This window comes from Lontra canadensis, unplaced genomic scaffold (genome assembly GCF_010015895.1).
Source record: "Lontra canadensis isolate GAN:19392208 unplaced genomic scaffold, GSC_riverotter_1.0 scaffold21, whole genome shotgun sequence".
NCBI lineage: Eukaryota > Metazoa > Chordata > Mammalia > Carnivora > Mustelidae > Lontra > Lontra canadensis.
This window is the reverse complement of record NW_022631015.1, coordinates 20,235,074-20,256,948: the sequence shown is the minus strand read 5'-3', so window position 1 is coordinate 20,256,948 and position 21,875 is coordinate 20,235,074. Positions and strand designations below refer to the sequence as shown.

The 21,875-nt window shown below is 41.8% G+C and overlaps 1 pseudogene; it reads right to left on the bottom strand.

The window, feature by feature from the left end:
• Nucleotides 1-459: 459 nt before the first annotated feature.
• The window catches only part of LOC116870055, a 147,723-nt pseudogene continuing 126,307 nt past the window's right edge, over nt 460-21,875 (bottom strand).

The following is a 21,875-nucleotide window of genomic DNA, read 5'->3' as shown; positions in this document are numbered from 1 at the left end:
GCTTCCCAAAGTTACAAGCTAATGAGCAAAAAATCCCATCAGCTACGTTGACTCCACACTGAAGCAAGCTGTGGAACAGGGCTGTAAGACCCGCCCTTGCCTAAGATCTATTAAAATGATTTTATGCCGGACACATGCTAAGAAACTTACACTAAAGGAATTTATTTCACTTACGTCCCTCCTTCACTTACAAAATGAACTTGAATCTTAGCACACACTTTTAAATAAAGAGGCCACAACATTACATTCTCAGTATCTCATCCTGACATTCATCACAAATTTCAGTTACTCAGTCAATGTCATGTGATGATCACATTTAAACAGAATTAGCTTACGGCTCTGCCAAAAGTTGATGCTTCAACATTCCATAAGAGGGGGAAAAAAAGCATTAGCCGATGGACACTTCACCCCTGGAGCCCCATCTCCTACTCTCACTTGTTAACACCCACATCTTGTCCTCTAGATCCTGGCTATTCCAGTGCTAGTGAGCTCGGCGTGTTGCCATAACAGGGTGAGGGAATGACAGGCTGGGGTACCCTTCCAGAGGAAATGAGGGGTCAGCAGAAGGAAAGACCAGCATATACTTCGGGTTTCATCAGATCCTAAGAGATAGAAGATCAGCCGCAGCTGCTCCAAAAACCTAAAGAAATCGGAACACCCTCTCAAATACAAATGCTCACGGTGTTATCTACTAACCCAATGTTTCCCACAATGTGAAGCCAGCCTCTGTGGGAAAACTCCAATATCCTCCCAGGAAGACTCATGCAGTCCAAGACATATTTTTTTTTTTTCCTTGGGGTTTGCCAAAATCAGACAGTAGGATTCAACAAATATTTCTAAATACTGTACTTAATATATTGTTCCCTGTGAGACTATAAAGTGGAAGTTATCCAACAAGTAAGAAAACAGGCTGCCTTCTGTGTGTGATTAGATTAGGCTGTCTAAAGACATGTTTTTCTCAATCTTGTTCTATTTACAAGGGTTTTTTGGTTGTTGTTTTTGGGGTTTTTTTTTTTAAAGGCAAGTAATACCTCAAATTATTGATTTTATCACTCTGAGTTTCGGGAATAGCTAAAAACTCTCCCCCCCACAACCCAGACCCTTCTTTATGCTTTAAGGTATCCCGAGGCAATCAGTTAATGGCAGCATATCTGTTTTGACAGGGGGGTGAGGAGGGCGTGGATACAGAGAAAAAGAGGATGTGAAAATGACCAGTTTTCCCACAATATCACAGAAAACCAGCAGGGGGTGACAGATGGAGCTTGAACTCTCCTTATTCATCTTGACAATGGGAAGAGACCCAGACCCCGAGTTTGACTTGTTCCCTACACCAATGGGAAAGAAATGAACAAAACTCAAGAAGCCAGAATCATTCCCCTAGACACACACAACGACTTGACAAATTGGTACTCATCCAAAACAAATCCTCCTTCTCAAGAATCTTTGCTATTTTTATAGCTGAACTCATGAAAAATCTTCTCATTTGGGAGCGTTGGGTGGTTCTGGCTGGAATTTTAAGATTTCCAATCTCATACCAGTAGAAGAGGCCAACGTGTTGAGAGGTCACAGGGAAGGTGACACTTCCGGGAGCAGCCATCAGAAGACTGCCCTTTGGGTAGATTCTTGGGGGCTCAGAAGCATTTTAAGCCTCTAAATGAGTCCCTCATCCTCTCTCAGACATTCATATCCTCCACAGTCTGAACATTCCAGAAGGACAGACACCACATTCACCACACTAATCTCTCCCCCTTCGAATCCTGTCCTGCCACCCCAAGGACACCTGCTCAACATTAAGCTGAGATTGAATTTCAAAGCCAAAACCCTACAAATAAGTAGAGGTCAGATTTTTCAAAGCACTGGCTTTTGTGAGTCCTTTAGAAGTCTACATGAATAGTGTCAGGTTTGCCCAGTGATTTCCTTGTTCGCTTGACCTGAAGTCCCCAATTATCCACATGGTAGGAAAAGTTGAACTGTGTGAGATAGTCTAGAGCAGATAGAACACATACGTGAGGACATGAAGCAAAAGGTCATTGTTTAATCTTTGTGTTTGCATGTCCATTGTAGAATGTTCAGATTACCATTATTAACTCTGTTGGTAAAGCCACATTTATGAGTATGTCAAAGTAGAACCGATTCAGCCACTTGCCATGTGGAAAGCAAGGAACATCGTGACAGAGCCTTGTACAGTGCCTGGAACGCATATATTGCTGAATAAATCAACCAACAGTCTTTGACATCTTCTGCTAAACAGTTATTGGGGGCGGGGGGAGGGAGTGGGAAGAAAAGCTCTTTTTCTTCCTGATCTTCAAAAGTATTTCTGGATAACATTTACTCTTAAAATTATATTTCTGTGATTCCCTTTTGCTGTTTTTAAGATGTAGGTAATACATACAAATATTAAATTATTATTAAGAATGGATATGTAAAAATATATATATGTATACATATATACATATATATAGTATTATACATATATATTTTACTACCTTCAAGGCACCTAGAGATAATAACTTTAAGGTTTATACATAAATCTCTCTCAAACTATTTCTAAGGCCCAGACATGCGTGTAAGCATGCAACTCAAGATTTTTAGTAGGAACACAGAAAAAGCTACATTATTTTAATGCTTCATTTCACATTTCATTATGCATTTCTATCATAATTTATATGACCACCCTAATACTAGTTAGACACTTATGAAATTCACATCAAAAATAAGACTGTGATAAAGAAATCTTGCAGTAAACCCTTTTACATATGTTTGATAATAGTCTTAGGATAAATCTGCCTTGGAGCTGTACTGTCAGAGCTATGAACAAGAACACTTTGTGGCTTTTGATTTTATATATTACTCAACAGCCTCTAAATCATGTATAAAGTTCCCTCCTCTGTAGAATCTTTTTCCCCGTGCCTATAGTGGCATTGGATTAATAATTATTCCCAAACTTAGCCAGTTTTGATAGTTAAAGAATGAGTTTTATTTTACCTTACATTACTTAAAGGGTGATTATTCTCATATTTAAATATAAGTAACATGCATAATATTTTGAAACAGCAGCTCAACATGGATACTCATAACCAATAACTTACATAGTGGCCTTGGTAGAACCAGTCACTGTTTAAGAGGTACAATAAATATTGAAGTCCCAGTGTGAAATGTTTTTGGGGGGGTTTTTTTTAGATCATTCAAAACTGTTGTAGAAATTTCCTACAACTCAATACATATCAGAGTGATTCGGCTGGAATGAGATACATGATTTTTGTTTATTTTTAACTAGTACCATCACCTTATCAGATACTTAAAAATATCATATTCTCTTTAGTTCATGGCCCACTTGAGTTTTGCTTTAAACCGGTGTGTATGGTCACCTGGGTGGCTCAGCTGGTTAAGCATCTGCCTTTGGCTCATGTCATGATCCCGGGGTCCTGGGATCGAGTCCCAGACGAGCCTGCTTCTCCCTCTCCCACTCCAGCTCCCCTGCTTGTGCTCTCTCTGTCAAATAAATAAAATATTTTTAAAAAATTTTAAAAATAAACCAGTTTGCATATATGTATATATACACACACCTGTGTATACGGACACACATCTATTCATATGCTGACATCAACATACATTTGATATATACCGATGTATATGTACACACACACACACACACACACGCACCAGACCTTGCACTTTCCCCCCTTCATCTCCCTCAGTCAGCCCCTGAGATGCTATGAGCTCTACGTGTTCTGTTCCAACAAGATGACAGGCCTGTCTTGGCTCTGTGCTGAGCGAGCACAGCCCCACACAGTCATCATAACTGACATCTGCGGCAGGACACCGAGGTCCACCTCAGTCACACACGCCTGTTGGAGAAGGCTCACTCACACACCTGCTTCAACGGTGTGAGTTCAGCCTGTGGCTTCTCCTTGATTGATGTTGGTGTAACTGCTTCATGTTCTCTACGGGTGAAGGGAAGTGGGCTCTGCTCAAAGCAGTCTGTGGTGCCCGCACTTCCACTTGATATTACACAAGGAATAGCAAGTTTCGGAGGCGGGAGTGTGTGCCCGGAGGCTCTCCATGCCCTCACCGACAGACAAGAAGGCACCCAACCTTAAAATAAAACTACAAAAAAAGCAGCTTTGAAAACCAGGAAACAAGCAAGCAGAGGAAGCATCTGTCGCCCTCTGCACAAAACTCCCACCATGAATCACACCCACACATGCACCACCACGGTCAGGAGACCACTGACGCCACTACACCCAGGAAGGCTTAGAGACTTTCCCCATTTTTCTTCACTAAGTGAATTGGTTTGTTGCCCAAACTCTTAAGGGTATTCCCTGAGTGGTTCTGACCCACAAAAAAAGGGGGTGAGTTGGGCAGGAATAGCCCAGCAAAGCCAACGTTTAACTCTGCAGAAGGCTCTACCCCTAGGAACATGGCCATGAAGGTAGCTTTCTGTCTTCTCATGTCCATGTCTGTTTCCAAATAAAAGTCTCCTAAAGTAAAAATCCAATTTTGGATCTGGGTACCCCCACCCCCAGCCAAACTGTCCATCATGCGTGTCCACGGATGGCTGATCAGACAACACTCCACCAACCCCCTCATGCTGTGTCCTCCTTTCAGGCTTTCTTACTACGATGTTAAAGGCAGTAACTGTCATTTTAGGGGGGAAAATGGTAACAGAGAAAAATCCAAGCAGAAAATACTTCTATATTCTAGACAAGTCTATGCCCAAAAAAAAAAAAAAAAAGTCACCAATTGGACGACAAAACATTTCTGGCTTTTTAAACCATCCATACTCCCAGCCAGAGGACCTAGAGGAACACTAGCAAACACATAATAATTTTATTTGGTTGGGCTATGTAAAATTGCAAATTTTGTACAACTACAATCCCGACAAGTTCATAAGAATCAGCCTGAATATTTCCTTGAGTTTTCAACATGCCACCATCCTTGTGGAGACTTGAAGAGAAAGTTTACAAAGATCAGAAAAACCATCATTTTCTTCATCCTCCCACCTTCAGCCATGCTCGTCCCCTATCACCTCCTCAACACCATCAGGTGGAGGTGGGAACTAGAGTGAAGGCTAAGCCTAGAACCAACTCTGGGTCAGGGCCCATGTTCAAGGACCTGAGGTAGACTTATACTTCCACTCACGAATTTTTTTTTTAAAGCAAAGATCTAAAAAATAATGTTTTGTCCTCTCACTTCTTCTGTTCAGGGAGCTTCCATCCCAATAACGACATTCACTCACCCTAGGAGGGTTTAAGACCACACATGCTGTGTGGTTTGATTTGGGGACTCTAGAAACTGAGCTGGTCACAAATCATTTGTCACCTCCTATATCTCTTCTTTCCTACTGGTCCTAGAACTGCCTCAACATTGCGACCATGCTGCCTTCTTTCTAAGAGGCTTTTCACTGGAGCACATGAGAGTGTTCCAGAGACCTTCATGAGGCACAAGAAGAAATCCCTGCGCTGTTGTTATCCTTTTGAGACAAGCGTAGGCACTGAAGGGAAATATCCACCCCTAAAGGAAACCCAACATTTCAGGAAGAAGAAAAATCAGCGGAAAACCCTGTACGTCTTCACCACACATATAATAACAAGCCCCTTCCCCATCTGGTATGGCAGCAAAAGGTATGCTGGAACCCTCTGACAGATGTCAAAGATCAGGTGTTAGAAAAGATACCAACAGAATATGATAACATCAGGGGGGATATCCTTCGGAATCTTAAAGAATCGGAGTCCAGAATGCTGATAAAAGGCTGCTTTCATTACACCTCATGCCAAATCAAAATTAATTTAACTACCACTTTTAAGAAAATATATTAATTGATGCAGTGGTCTCATTTCTGTACCTCTCCCTCCATGACAATTCCAAGCCATCTTCAGTCCCCAGGGCTGTCGTCAACCTGAGTGTGAATGTGACTGGGATACCGATGAGATCGCGATGAGGAGACAGAAATCTCCAGGAGTTTATATCCAAAATTACAAAGTCGTGACCCAGGCCAAAAAGCAAAAGACGAACAAACCAAAAAACCCTCAAACAAGTGTCTACTTAACATGAACTAAATCATAAATGGTTCCCTTTTTCAGACAATGCCACCTTGAGGAGCAGCATCTATTGTATTATTCCCTTTGAGACACGGTCACTGTTATATTGCCAGACAGAAACAGAAACACGGGAGGCCCAGACTCAAGTCCCCTACCGTCCTGAGTAGCAGAGAAGGGTATCCAGTTTTGTAACATGATCGACAAGAGTCCAAGGAAGTGTCATTTGTGACACCTGGCACCTGGAAAGGACAGTGACAGCTCATGTGTGGAGCAATCACACCAGGGAAGGACCCACTTGTTTGGGGGGTATAAGCCATAGCACCTCCCTTCGTGCCCTTAATCCCCTTCCCAGCACCTGGCTGAGGGGAAGAACCATATTCCCAGCTGATACACGAGGAAACTAAGAGTCAGAAAGGTAAGTAACGTGCCCAGGTTCAAGCTGGTGGTGAAGCTAAGAGTCCAACCCGATCCCTCCCCATCCCAGGGCCTCTGTCAGCTCTCTGTCGCACACTTCGCCGGCAGGGGCCAAGCAGGAAGCCACTGGGGGGGGGGGGGGGGGGGGGGACTCCAGGAAACTGCATACTTTGCTCCTTGCCCACTCAGGATGGGTATCAGGTAGCCGGTTACTTAGCCTCAGCTGGCAGTCACCACGGGAGACTACAGCTCCAAGGAACCCAACCTTCCAGCTTCTTTGGAAAAAGTCCCCACGTTTATATATATATTATATATACTTTTTTTTAATGTTGGCAGCTAGTTCTTTAAACACACACACACACACACACACACACACACACTTCCTTGTATGGGCAAACACAACTATCCAAGGCTGGATCGGGTTCCGCAGGACACCCGTTCCTGAGGCCTGTCCCTCCCCACACTGATTCCCATTTGTTACAGCCAACGGGAGGCCACACGCTATAGCCCAAGTCCAGAAGTTCCAACAGAGCCTTTATTCATTTATTTTAGGGCTCCGTCCATTTTGCAAATCCAAATTCTCCTTAACACTGCAAATAGTTTCAGTGGACGGAAGAGAGGCACAGTTTCAACAGCAGGAGCATCTGTTTTATCATGTATTCAGTATCTGAAAACGAGCAACAAAATACCATCAGAGCCACTAAAAGCACGCCAGTCCGACAGCAGTGACGGCAGCCCCTGGGTTCCGTTAGCCTGCGCTTTGCCAGATCCACGAGCCAGTGAGAATTGCAACAAGGTAGATCACAAAGGCAAAAGGCACCTGCTGGAAGCACTATCCCCATAACCTTCCGTGTCCCGCTTTCCCCTTCAAGTGTGATGATTTGGCAGTTCTGGAACTCTTCCGAGATGAGTCGAGACTCACTCTGCCAGCCCCAGCTGTTCCGAGCTCAGCCCAATCTGTTCCATACAGTTGGCTGTATTATAACAATAATGTGGCAACAAACAGTTCACCTTCATTTGCTGCAAAGATCATTAACTATCCCCCAGAGAGACCCAGCATTAAAGAAACAGAGCGCCCAAGGCATAGCTAATGGCAGTCTCTGGGCAACAGGGATCAGAAAAGGTAAGATGATGCCAGCAAGGCCACCTGACCGTTCCTGTGGTCAGAGAAAAGGGAAGAAATCAAGGACAGGCGGGAGGGACGGACAATCAGAAACAGAAAGGGGGAAAGCAAGAACGTGCCTGGCAGACGTGGGTGTTCGTGTGAGGAGAGAAGACAGAATAAAAGAAAATGCGAAATAAAGACAACAGCACCCTTTGCATTTCAATCATAGTAAAGACAGGATTCTACTTGTCTGACAACTCCAACAGTCTACTACAGAGGTCAGAGTAAACGCGGAGGGAGGGAGAGCAGGGAGAACGAATTACAGCCCCACATACAAGAGAAACGCGGTATTCTAGACAATTTTTAGTACTGTGAAAATGGTGAATTCAGCAAAACCAGTCTTCAGACCACCTATCTGACCTCCCATCCATAAAACGGCTCAATTACAGCATAGACCAAATGTGTTTTTCATTCCACTCATGCATTCAGTTATTAAACTCTTACGGGAGCCTCGTTGGAATCCTGTCCTCCTACCACTCCGTCTACCCACTCAATCAACTAAGAGATCGGGGACATTCATAGAAAGCGCTGCACATTTTAAATATATATAAAATATACCTATATTTATATTATTATTATACATAATATATATTATCTATATATATAATACACACACACATACGCACACAAGCACACCCCCACCCCCGAAAATCCTTTGGTTGATAGTAAAAACGTCAAAATCAATACTTCCAACAGAATTGCAACTGTATTAATCTAAACCACGTTCCAGTCAATAATGGAGAGACCACTGGTGTTAAGTGAGAATTCCACTGGTGGACCTTACCCTCCAAGAATGTGCATTCTTTAGAACCACATAGGTAATGCGTTTAAGAAGCAAAAACAATAACTCCATATTCTCCATCTTCACTGTTTTCTTCACCTTGTTTTTTCTTAGTTACCTCTAGGTCTAGGGCAGCAGTTCCCAACTGGGGGCAATTTGTCCATGGGACTTTTATGGTTACCTGTTGGGGGCAGGGGGTGCTACTGGCAATTAGCGGGTAGAAGCCAGGAGTCCTAATAAATACTATAATATACTAGAAAGCCCCATACAATACGGAATTATCCAGCTCAAAGTGTCAAGAGCGTAGAGGTCGAGGAACCCTGCCTGAGAATTGTTTCAGGGATTAAACTCCCTCCTGGGTTCATATTCCATTTGGATTTTAGGAGCAGCCATTCAGAAGGCATTTCTAGATGTTATCTTGCTATCAAGAAAATACCTCCTCGTCACATCATAGTAACATGAACAGAAATGAAAAGAAAAGCAAGGTGCAGAAACTGAAAACTAATTTAGAAGCACAACGGAACCCCAGCAAATCCTACTGTGGCACCAAGCGTTGCAAAAGATGCCAACCAGTGAATTCATTACTAAAAAAATTTTTTAAGGTGTAATCTAATTCAATTCACCTGGAAGGTAGCTTCAAAACACATGTCCCAAAGGCAGAAGGAAGGAAGGAAGGAAGGAAGGAAGGAAGGAAGGAAGGAAGGAGGGAAGGAAGGAAGGAAGGAAGGAAGGAAGGAAGGAAGGAAAAGGGAGAGAGGGAGGGAGGGAGAGGAGGAGAGAAAGAGAGAAAGAAAGAACAAAAGGAGAAAGGGAAGAAAGGAAAGAAGGAAAGAAAGAGAAAAAAAGAAAAAAGAAAAAAAATGAGATTAATAAAGAGGAAACACAACCCTGACCACCTCTTATGGATACAAACACACACACTCACACACACACACCCCACCCCTCCATAAGGACCAAAGCCCAGAGACTCTGTATTAAAGCTTTTACAGTGGCTTTGAACAAAATAACCTCACCTAAGGGCTGACCAAAGTTAGGCTTTAACCCCTTCCTAAAAGCAGAGAGAAAACCTTCCCCAACCACACCTGGAAACTAATTAGTCGTCTTTGATGTACTCATCTGTCCTCAGCCCAGGAGTCATCCTCCCCTTTATAGCGCCTGGTGAGAAGTTACTTGCTGTGAGGTAACTTAGTGTAAGCTCAGGTCATACAACAATCTTGCCAAATAAACAGAACTGCCAAGGATCCCTTCCTGTTGCTCGAGCCCGCAGACCGGTGTGGTTGCTCACCTGGTTGGCGCTCTCCTTCCCTCCCGTTCCTCACTCATCTCCCCGGGATGCTGTAGGTGTGTGTGTGTGGCAGGTTTCGGGAAGGTCTGACATGCCCGGGCTCTTTGGCTTTTCTGGATGCGTCTTGGCAGTCACACTTGGACTCCGCAGCTCCTGGGGAGGAAAAAGCACCGGGGAGGTGCAGTCTTCAACAGGACTGGGGCTGTGACTTCCCAGCCCCAGGAGAACATGCCCTGCCCTGCCAGGATGGGGAAATCGCTTTTGAAGTCGAGCCCAGGCCTCCCCAATGCAGACCGTCCACCAGCTATTGTTCCAAGGAAGACGTCCACCGGACAGTGACAAAGACATCCCGTCACTGACTGTACCCATGGTGCTGGGGGCAGGGAGATGGACAGGGTGGTGGGGGGAAAGGCATGTGTCCTCCGAGTGGAGAAAATATTGCAAAGGAAATTTTATTTGGACAATTCGGGGCAAGGAGTGCCACGTGAAATTGGCAGTTTATGAAATTGTCCATATATTAAAACACCACCACCACCACCACCCATGAACCTGGTTCTGTTAACCATCCTGGCCACGCCCCAGGTCTCACCCCAAAGTTGCTTCTGTAACGCACTGTAATGGAGATAACGGCCAACTTATTAATCTCTGGTGTTGCAAAGGAGAAAAATCTAGGATCCAGAGGACGGGATCGTTTCTACCATAACCAGGTCAGTTAAGGAAACCTGGAGTAGCCAATATTCTTATACCCACTGGAATGTATTAAAACACCAGAATCCTTTCCAGTTCAATCCCAGAAGGAAAACATGCAGAGAACGGCAGTGTTCAGCAATGGGCATTGAAACTATTTTCAAGTCTGGGCAGAAAGCTAGAAATGACTAAATCCGCCAATGATGTTACATTGAACAGAACTCTCATCCTAAATGTAATTACCTTACAACTCCTGAAGATTTTTTTTTCCTCCTTTGATCAAAGGAGGTTAGGCCGAGGGTTAAGGGGATATACGGACAGGGCGCAACGATGAACAGGAAGAAAGGGAAAGGAGGCTCACGAAAACCCCATCTATAGCCTCAATTCCGCACTTTGCTTTGTAAAAGGGAAGATGGCTCACACACTTCTTCTAACTTCACAACACTCAACTCGCCATCCAACACTACCTTGTTTATTACATATACTGAATTATAAAAATTTAAATCACAAAATGAATTGTATCACAGAATGTGGCTTTTCAGTCCATGCCAAGAATGTGTTTTCTCCTCCAGTGACTTTCTCTGGAACAAATACCGAGTTGATCAGAATGCCTCCCACTCATCTTCTAGTTTCCCTGGATCAAAACATTGGGAACAGTATGCTCAATTGTACCTGTGTGTGTGTACCCATATATTTATTTTTGACATCATGTTCTTACAAAGTTTTGGCACGGTGCTCTTTTAACTTACACAATCCTGTTTGGGACACCGGTTGGTTTCCCAAGCAAATGAAGCTATCGGATTTGAGTTGCTTAACAACGCCAACTGGGGTCAGGGAAATTTTACTGAAGTACAGATTTTTCTGAACAACTACGATGACATGATCGTTTGGGGAGACTTCTTGGAGAATGTACATACACTCTCAGTGGAGACCTGTCAATCATAAAACCTGGAGTTTATGGTATTTGGGATTTACAACAGGAAAATCATCCACTTCCCTGATGATCAAGGAGAAGTCCCCATTTTATACGAGGTAATTAAAGAGACAGTAAATTTAAAAAAAAAAAAAAAAAAACACGTAAAATACCCCCTCGTACTTATCTTAGCCATCTGCAAAGCTTCTTACAAACTATTTGACATCACGTTGGACAGTTTTATGAGCTCTCCAGGAGTCGTATGCTATTTAAACAAGAACGTTTTGCTGTCCTGATATCAAAGTCCAAATTAGCAAATTTAAGGAACTCAACAGAGGAAGCCTCCCCATTTGCACGCCACACTTCTCCAGGAAGGCTCACAAAAAGCCGAAGGAGGCAGTGGAGGGACACGTAGGTTGTCCTCAGATAGACCTATTCTAACAGCATCACAAAAAATACAACTCCCCGAGGAAAACAAATAGGACAAGGCCACAGAAACAAGGCACCAAAAACGTTCTATTGCCCTGGGTCACAGCACGTGGCTTGGTTTCTTCTGGACTCCCTGGGTATAATTAAAGCCCGACGTCGATAACACCGACACCTACTTCACATCTATCAAGCCAACAAGAAAAAGTGAAAAAAAAGAGAGAAGCAGCAGCAGCAGCCCAGTTTTACCCAAGAATACACGAAGAAGTGAAGACTGGCCAGGGAGATCCTTGCGCCTGGGTGTTGGTGGCCAGTTTCTATCCCAGGTACACTAGGCTGGTCACGGAATCAGGTTGGTAGCTGTGAGGTGATGATTATTATTCCTGCCCTTTCGGTGCTCTGGGCTTTTGAGCAGTCCAGTCTCCTACACACACAACCCCAGTTTTCCTTCCCACCCCTACTATTCACAGATAGCTCAAATGTCTGCTGATAAACATGGGAGGAATTATTTCCTCCCTCCTTTGCGCCCTTACAGAACTTTGTCTCCCGCTAGCAGAGCATTTCTTGAAGTGCCCTGTGATTAGCTGAGTCCGCAACAGTTTCTCCTACCAAACTCACTGGAGACAGATTCAGCATCTCCCCAAGAGTTCATCTCCAGAGTCCAACAGAGGGTCTGTCCTATAGTAGGTGTTCAATAAACATCTGTTCAGTAAGTGGGCCAGTGAACAAAGGAGCGTTTAAATTACACAAAAGACTAAAAGGAAGAAAGGTAGAATGAAAAGGACCTCCAGCCTCCAATCACTGCACTTGAAAGGATTCTAAAGACAGGATATTTTTAAATATAAAAGAAAAATATACTCTCAAACACAAAACGATAAACAATCCCATGTAAATTATCACAAGGGCAGAGGACATTATAAATTATGGCTATGAAACTCTAGTCCTTTGAAACCTATGTGGTATTTCCTTTAGTTCTACTCTTTGATCTTTCCCGAGATTTGTTTTTCTATCCCAGAGTGGTTCAGGCTGCGGACCAAAGGGATGTGGGGACACCTATGTGCAAAGACACAAAATCTACCCCCTCTCTCCAAACATCCGGGGTCCTCATGTGCAGCTAAAACTTTGATTTCCAGGAAGTGTGCCCAGAGAACTTTGCTAACCATTCCAAGTGACTTAATCCTCTCCCACCCTCTAACTGCCTTGAGCTACATTTTGCAACCACTTATAATTAATGAGAAAATACGATGGTTTGGTAAGACACACACAAAGCTATTTCCTCAGTCAACCGAGGCCAAGTCGAGGTCCTCATGGAGCCACCGTCACTCCCTCTTCAGAAGAAGAGGCAGCACTGTAGAGCGGCCATGGAGCCAGTGGACTCGCGTTGGAACCCACACTAGCTTTGAGCCCTTGTCCAGCTATGAATCATGTTGTACCACAGCTACTTCACATGTAAATAGAAAAATAATGTACCTACCCCTGGAGCACTGCGCAGAGCAAAAATGTCAACACAAATAAAAAAAGAGACAAAGAGGGGGCGCACATTAAACATTTAGTAATAGTCACGGCTATATACTCATCATGGAATGTTCTCATCTTTGGTAGAACATTCGAGAAGAGGGAAACATGCTCCTTCTGAGCAGGTCTCTGTGGCAAAGCCACCGCCATTTTGAGCGTGTGGCACTGATGGCAGCATGAAAACCTGATCCTGAAATACGTTCTTATAGGGCATGACATCAAGGAAGGTTTTGAAAGGAAACATAATTGTAGTATTGATTTTACGCCAACCCATATGATTGCACAAAAGACATCATTTTGAGCCACATACAATAGACTGGAGAAAAATTCTTTTTTTAATTTTTTGATGCTTACTAGCAATGTTTTGGGCCAGGTTACTTGCCTTCCCAAGCATGTTTCCTTTTCTGTACAATGAGATCTGTCATGTGTCACCAGAGCTAATGCTTTTGAGAAAACGTCACATATATACAAAAAAGTATCTAATTATAGATGACCCACACAATCTTTATATCTTTATTGCTCCCAATTTGTATCTAAATCTGTGATTTGCTGTGATTCACACCATTTTCCAAAATTCTCTTATTACTTTCCCTCCCTTCCACAGAAGATCATGTTTGAAGGAATAAAAAAAACACTTAGGCAATCAAAACTACTTTTTGTTTCTGAAAAACCCAAACATTCCTAATGAATGAGTTCCCTATTTCCTTGAGCCAAGAATATCTGTTGTAATAAGTATGTGTGGGGGCCAAGAAAGGGTGAATGGTTACCAGAAACCTAGACCAAGAAAGTAAGCTATGGAATATGCGGTGTTAGTATCCAGCCAGTTGTACGCGATAGCGACCTCTTTCCCCTAAGTTTGGAATAGTGGAGGATAATAAAAGTATCACGTGATGCTCACTTTTCACTTTGAAAACAGATGGTGAGCAGTATCTGAGAATACTGAACTGTATATCCTCCTGGATATTTCTGCGGGATTAGAGAAGACAAAAAAAAGTCATAAAAATAATCAGATTTCATGTTCTCTCTCCTCTTCGTAACTGAATAACACAACAAATTAAAGATTGGATGTAAACTTCAAATTGATACGTGGACAGTCCTTTTTATTTATTAATTTTTAAACAGCTTGTTTGTACCCCCAAATCTACCATTAAATTATTGCTGGTTTGTGACTTAAATGTTTTGATCTTAAATGACAGGAAAAGAATAATTCACTACCTAAACAGGTAACAAGGAGAGGAAGTATTTCTTAAATTCTGGATTCCCCATGTTCATAGAGTACAAAGTCAAATCAACCACCATAAGGAGTAACTAAATTTCTGATGCTGCATGGCACTTACTTACATGGTATCACAGATGAAAACAGATACACACACACACACTTTTAGCCTTCAGCAGACTAAGATTCAGAGGGGTGACATTTGACAAAGGACATACAGCTAATGAATGCGGCATGGCGATTTGAGCCACATGATCTAAATCCAGAACCACCACCCCCTCTTCCAAAACTGTGCCTCCTCTGTGCCTACCCATTCACAAAGCAGAGTTCCACTACTGGAAAGCCAAACTGGATCCAACTGGCAGTGGTCATTAAGTGTCTGCTTTACTATGAATGTATAAGGAGCCACTGAAACTCTATTAGGAAAATAGCAGGCTGAAGAGGAAGGGAAATAGTATCTTTCACAGACAGATGAAATTTAAAAACTGAAACCTTTCTTCCTATAACAGTGCTTTCTGGTCAGATGCTGATGTCTTTAACAGTTGTGGATTCACTGTTTCGTGAAAGGATGGTCAACAAGTCACTCTTTTCAAAATTCCAAAATTTCTAGAATACACTATATTTATCATGATTAACTCCTATATCCAGACACTCCATTTAAAAAAAAAAAAAAAAAGTTACTATATTGTGAAAATCCAAGGTCCACTTTTATGAACTCCACTAAAAGCATAAAAAGAAATAACTCAGGGGTTCCTGGGTGGCTCAGTGGGTTAAAGCCTCTGCCTTCGGCTCAGGTCATGATCCCAGGGTTCTGGGATTGAGCCCCGCATCAGGCTCTCTGCTCAGCAGGGAGCCTGCCTCCCTCTCTCTCTCTCTCTCTGCCTGCCTCTCTGCCTACTTGTGATCTCTGTCAAATAAATAAATAAAATCTTGAAAAAAAAATAAAAATAAAGAACTCAGAATACCAACCACACTGAAGGAGAGCACCATAGTTGGAGGACGAAAGCTACCCAACTTCAAGACTGACTATAAAGCTACAGAAACCAAGACCGTGTGGCACTAATGAAAGAACAGAAAAACAGATCAAAAGAAGAGAACAGAGACCCCAGAAATAGACCCGTATAAATACAGTCAACTAACCTCGGACAAAGAGGAAAGATAATACAATGGAGCAAGGGCATGCTTTTCAACAAAGTGTGCTGAACAAATGAACATCCGCATGCAAAAAAGTGAACCTACCCTTCATAAAAATGATCTCAAAATGGATCTCAGATCTAAATGTAAAACACAAATTTATACAACTCTGAGAAAATAACATGGGAGGAATCTAGATGAACTTGGTTTGACAATGACCTAAGATACAACACTAAAGACACAAACTGTGAACAAAGTAATTGATAAAATTTCTAAATTAAAAATTTTGACCGTGAAACATATTATCAAGAGAATGAGAAGTCACAGACTGGGAGGAAATATCTGCAAAAGAAATACCTGAAAAGAGACTTTGTATATCCAACATATACAAAGAGCCTTTAAAACTCAGTAAGGACACAAACAACCCAAATAACAAATGAGCCAAAGACCTTAACAGAAACCTCATCAAGAAAATATATACAAACAATAAAAAGGCACGCAAAAGGATGTTCATCATATGTCATCAGGGAAATGCAAGTTAAAATGAGATATCACTGCATACCTAATAGAAGGGCCCAAATGTGGAACACTGACAAAACCAAATGTTCGCAAGGATGGTGGGAATGCAAAAATGGTGTAAAAAATTGGAAAAGAGTTGGAAGTTTCTTATAAAACTATACATTCTCTTACCACACAGCAATCATGCTCTTTGGTATTTATACCCAAAGGGGTTGAAAAATATGTGCACAAAAAAGTCTAACCACAGATGTTTAAAGCAGCTCCATTCATAAGTGTCAAAACCTGGAAGATATCCTCAGTAGATGATTGGATAAAGAAACTGTGGTACATCCAGACAAGGGACTATTATTCAGTGCTAAACAGAAATGAGCTAAGAAACCACAAAAAGACATGGAGGAAACAGAAATGCATATTACTAAGCGAAAGGCTAAATACCGTAGGATTCCAACTTTACGGCATTCTGGAAAAGGCAAAATGATGGAGACATTTAAAAGGCTAATGGCTGCCCGTGTTGGGGCGGGTGAGGAGCGATGAGCAGGTGGAACACAGGGAATTTCCAAGGCAGCAAAAATATTCCGCATGACAGTAAATGACACATGCATAGGATCGCACATTTGTCTAAATCCATAAAATGTACAACACCAATAATGAACGCTGAAAAGAACTATGGACTTTGGGTGATAACAATGCATCACTGTAGGTTCATCAACTGTAACAAACGTACCCCTCGGGTGGGGGATGTTAGTAATGGGGGAGGCAATATATGTGTGGGGCACGGAGTACATCAGAAATCTCTGTAACTCCTTCTTTGAACCTAAAGCTGCCCTAGAAAGTAAAGTTGATTTTAAAAGAGAGAAAGAGGACCAAAGAAGAATAAAATATAGTCATGCTGATATTTATAATTTTAATCTTCTAGGAAAAAATGTAGAGCATTCCTCATCCTCTTAGATTTAGTTAACACAAAATGTATTTAAGGACAGTCAAGCTCCATGAGATCCTATACAGAAGCAAACTCTCAGGTGGAGAGTTTCGGTAATACATAAATAAGTTAAAAAAAAAAAAACACTTCTTAATTCATCAATATAGGATCTATTTAAAGAGTATACTTGTACACATAGATAGAAAATTGAAACAGCTTTAAAACTCACTGTGAGCCCTGGTTATTATAGAACAAAAAGTGCTATCCCTTGACAAGCATAAAATAAATAACTTCAACTCATGCCAATTTAGAATGTAAAGAGAACCTAGAAAACCACTGTCAGGAGATATGAATGTCTATTTAGCAATCCAGATCACACAAAAAGCAAAGAGGAAAAGCTCCCACATGATGTTATATATAGACTAATATAAAAATGATTTACTTAAGAGATAGTGCCGATGTTGGCAAGGAATACAAAGTTATAAACAACTTTTATTCACTTGACTCAACCCCAGTGCAAAGCTCATACCTTGAATGGTTCATAGGTGCCAAGTCCTAGTTCACAAATACATTGATTTGAAACAAGAACAAGGAGAGGCTAGCTCATGGTTCGTACAACATTCTGAGGAAAAATCTTTCATATAAAGCTTTCTGAATGAGCACTACCTTCCAACTACAGTTTTGTTGGCTTTCATACACACCGAGGTGTATTTTTTCTGCATTTCATCTGAAAATAATCCATAAACTGTCAACAGAGAATTATGTTAAAGAGAAGCATCTGAACACTGGCTAAGGTTGAAACTCGGTCGGTCTTTAGAAGGCCAATTAAAATTCTCTGGTCTTCAGAGAATACCTGAATAAACTAATCTGCTCATTCCATTTTTAAAGTTTCCAAAAGGAGGGATTCTAAAAGTAAGGTCTACTCTTGAACTCAGGTTTGTTTGTTTGTTTGTTTACTTTATATCAGACTCCTCTCCAATGACCCACTAAAATCTATGACACTGGGTCATTTTTACATAAGTTTCTTGGCTTGGTTTTATGAGAAAAGTCTTCTCCACTGGATGAGGCAGACTAGTCAGAGTCATAGAAACCTATTTCCAGTGTGCTTTGAGCGTTAAGCACACAAAGGGACATGACCAATCTTGAATACCATGTCATATTCTTTAGATAATGTAAAATGTAAACATTGTAATCTTTAATAAAACAACAAAACTACAACCAAAAGTACTGGACTTAAAAACAGAACTAGAATGCCGAGTGAAGTGTTAATGGTAATTCACTCTAAAATCTTAGCTCATAAATTAAAACGTGACATAATTTCATATTTGGATACAAGGTCCATAAAAATCAAGCTATTCTACCACCTTTACAATTCTAGTTAGTGGCAAAACCAAGACTATACCTCCACTCTTGACGCCTGACCATTTCTTATAACTGGAATGAATTTTTATACCATGTCTAATATATTTAATCAGACCACCATTTCACTCCTTTCTCTCAGCTGGATGTTAATAACTTGTGCTCAGAATTCACCAAGGGTCATGGGATCACAGAATATGAGCTCAGGAGTAGACCAAGCACAAGGCCTAGGAATGCTGAGGGGAGTGTGGAGCCTACGGGTGATGCTACGCACATGCCACCAGCACCACACTGAAATGGCAGCTAGCTCTCCTATACTGGTTTCAACCAGAATCAGTTGAGAGAGCATCAAATTGTCCATCCCCATCCTCAATGAAGAGAAGGCAAGGGGGAAAAATTTTAAAGAACATTATCTGAAGAGTCATTCCTGCTAGATTAGAACAGGGAAAGGATGATGAAAAGTACAGGTATATTTTCCTTACCTAAGTTCCAGGGAGAACTAAGATAGAAGACAAACTTGGAGCAGAGATATCGCAAAAGCTCTGAGCGTTCAGGCTAAAGCAAATCACCAGTGTTCCAGACTTCCACATTTTGTTACCTAGACTATCATCAAAAAGGGGGCTAGTATTGGAAAGAATTTCCCAGCTCCCACAGCTTAGAACATTGCTAGTGATACAGGATGTACAGTATAAAGGATAAAAGATAAAGGAAAAAGTCATTAAGCCAGACCTGGGTAAATGGCCTCATGGATGTCTTGGATGGATGGATATCATGGATGGGTGGGTGAGGATGGATGGATGGATGGATGGGTGGATGGATGGGTGGATGGGTGGATGGATGGATGGATGGATGGAAGGATGGATGGATGGATGGAAGGATGGATGGACAGACGGACAGACGGATGGATGGATGGATGGGGAAGGGTAAGCAAGAAGAAAAAAGATATGGATCTTGCGTCTTCCATTTTTGTCTTAACAACAGCAGCTCTCAGGACTGGGTCAGTTACAACTGATGGTGGTCAGACAATGGAGATTGTTAATTCACAGTGACTCTTGATAATTAGGGTGAAGGATATAAAATATTTATTCAGGCTACTGGTTGTGTGTGCCTCCTCTTCCCCCATCAGGTAAGACAGGTCCAGAGAATGCGCAACAGATTACAAACTGTCACATATATATCTCATCTAATAGAACCACTACCAAAACACAAAAACAAAAACCACCGAATACTGTGAATATCTCCATTTGACAAACGGGGAAAGAAGAACACCAAGAAATTACACGTATTGCCCAGTGCTGAGTAGGTAATTGGAAGAAGCTGCTTTCTAAGGCAGAGTTCCAGACATCAAGAGTCCTGTATCTCCTCTCTCGGTCTTCTGCCCTACGCTTACATGTAAAGAGCTGAGCACAAGAAATTTTTGAAAGCTGGGTGTTTAGGAGAATTTAAAGATTTCAATTCTCCATGCACTTTCTACCCCCGAATTATTATTGGTAATACAGAGTTGGGCGTATACATGACCTCATGGGTCTCTGGAAGTAAAAATAATTTTAAGAAATAAAACAAGATATGAGCTTAACATTTGGGGGTTGGGAATGGAAGCTGATAGTTTTATCTGTTTTTGTTGCAGGATCCAGAGAGCCAAATCTCCAGTGGAAAAGTCACTTCTGTGTTCCAGTCAAATAAATGAACTCTCATACGTCAATCTTTATGAAAGGGCTACAAAATACAAAGATAAAATTTATAGATGCTGGGAAAAGACAACACTTGGTCACTCAAAGCTCGTGTTTTTCCTTCTACCTAGGCCACAGGAAATTAACATCTATCTTTTTTGAAAGAAGGGTTAGTAATCCAAAATAATGTTCTTTTCACCTCCCAAGTAAAACTTTCTTCAGATAATTGGGGTTTGGAGAGAATGCTGTAGCTTTTTACATCCTGCACCACTGTGAAGATGGGATAATTAGCATTCACTGTTAAAGTTATTAAGTAACCCCTGGCCATGTTATTCAGGAGACCTGGATTCCAGTTCTCAGGTTATAATGAAGACCGAGAGACTGAACTTCAAATATGTCTGAATGTCTGTGGGCTGTTTACCCCACAACCAACAACTTCACCTCAAGTCCCAGCTTTTAAACTGCTAAAACCATGGAAACATTAATAATGACCCTTCATTAAACCTCAACTTCCCCTCCCACTTGCACTTCTGACCAATTTACTCACATCAAAGCAAGCGACAGCATCCTGTTCTGTTAGTCAGTAAGACCTCTGTATCTTCACCCAACACCTTCAGCCAGAAGAAAGCCAGAAGCCACAAAAAACTTCATGATCTCTACTCTCCTAGGCCAGGCACGGCAATTATGCAACCCCAGTGGTTTTTTTGCTTTTATTTTTCATTTTTTCAGTTGCTATGGGAAAAATTGTATTGGGCAACTCCATCTGCAAGAGGTAATTACTGACCTTCCAAACACACACGAGCACGTGCGCGCACACACACACACACACACACACACACGTGCGTGCACACCTGAAATACTGCAAAGAAAAAGTATACATAATTAAAGAATTTTTCAAAGAGGCCAAACAACTGTTATCCAAACAATGTATTGCTTAGTTACCGGCAAAAATAAACAAGGGCAATTGTATATTGTCAATTAAACTCAGCATTTTCAGAAGAATTAATAGCAATTAATATTTTCCCATAATTTCGTATTTGTCAGGCACTACAGGCTACTTTACACAGATCGTATTTGCATAGATAAGCTCCACAAACATAAATCTGTAATTCTGATTTTATGGAAAATAGATCAGGATAAGAAGGTTGAGTAACACACACAGGGCTCATTGGTTGTAGACCCAGGATTCAATCCAAGAGCCCACAGGCTGCTCACAGCTCACAGTGCCTGACCACGTCCCATGGAAGAAGGACAGCGAGCTTCTGGTCTGATGTGCTGACCAGTCCAAGGGACTCGAACATAGCCCTCGATCTATCCAGGAAAACACAAGAAAAATGCAAACTGTCATTGGTAGCAACATGCATATGGTCCTAAGCCACAGCAGTAACAACAATCCTCCTTCATTGTACTGCCCCCCTTAGCCACAGGGATACATTCCAAGACCCCAGTGCCAGAAACCATAGACCATACCAAACCCTATATAGAACTGTTTTTGCCTACACCTACCATAAAGTTCAATTTATAGAAAGGGCCCAGTATGAGATCAACAACAATAATGAATAATAAAATAGAACACTTTCAACAGTGGCGCCTGGGTGGCTCAGTGGGTTAAGCATCTGCCTCCGGCTCAGGTCATGATCCCCGTGTCCTGGGACTGAGCCCCACATCAGGCTCCCTACTCAATGGGGAGTCTGGTTCTCCCCATTCTTCCCACTTGTGCTCTCTCTTGCTGTCTCTGTCTCTCTCATATATATATGTATATATATATATATTTTTTTTTTACCAAGAACACTCCCAAAAATACACAATAATAAAAGGTACATGGATGTGG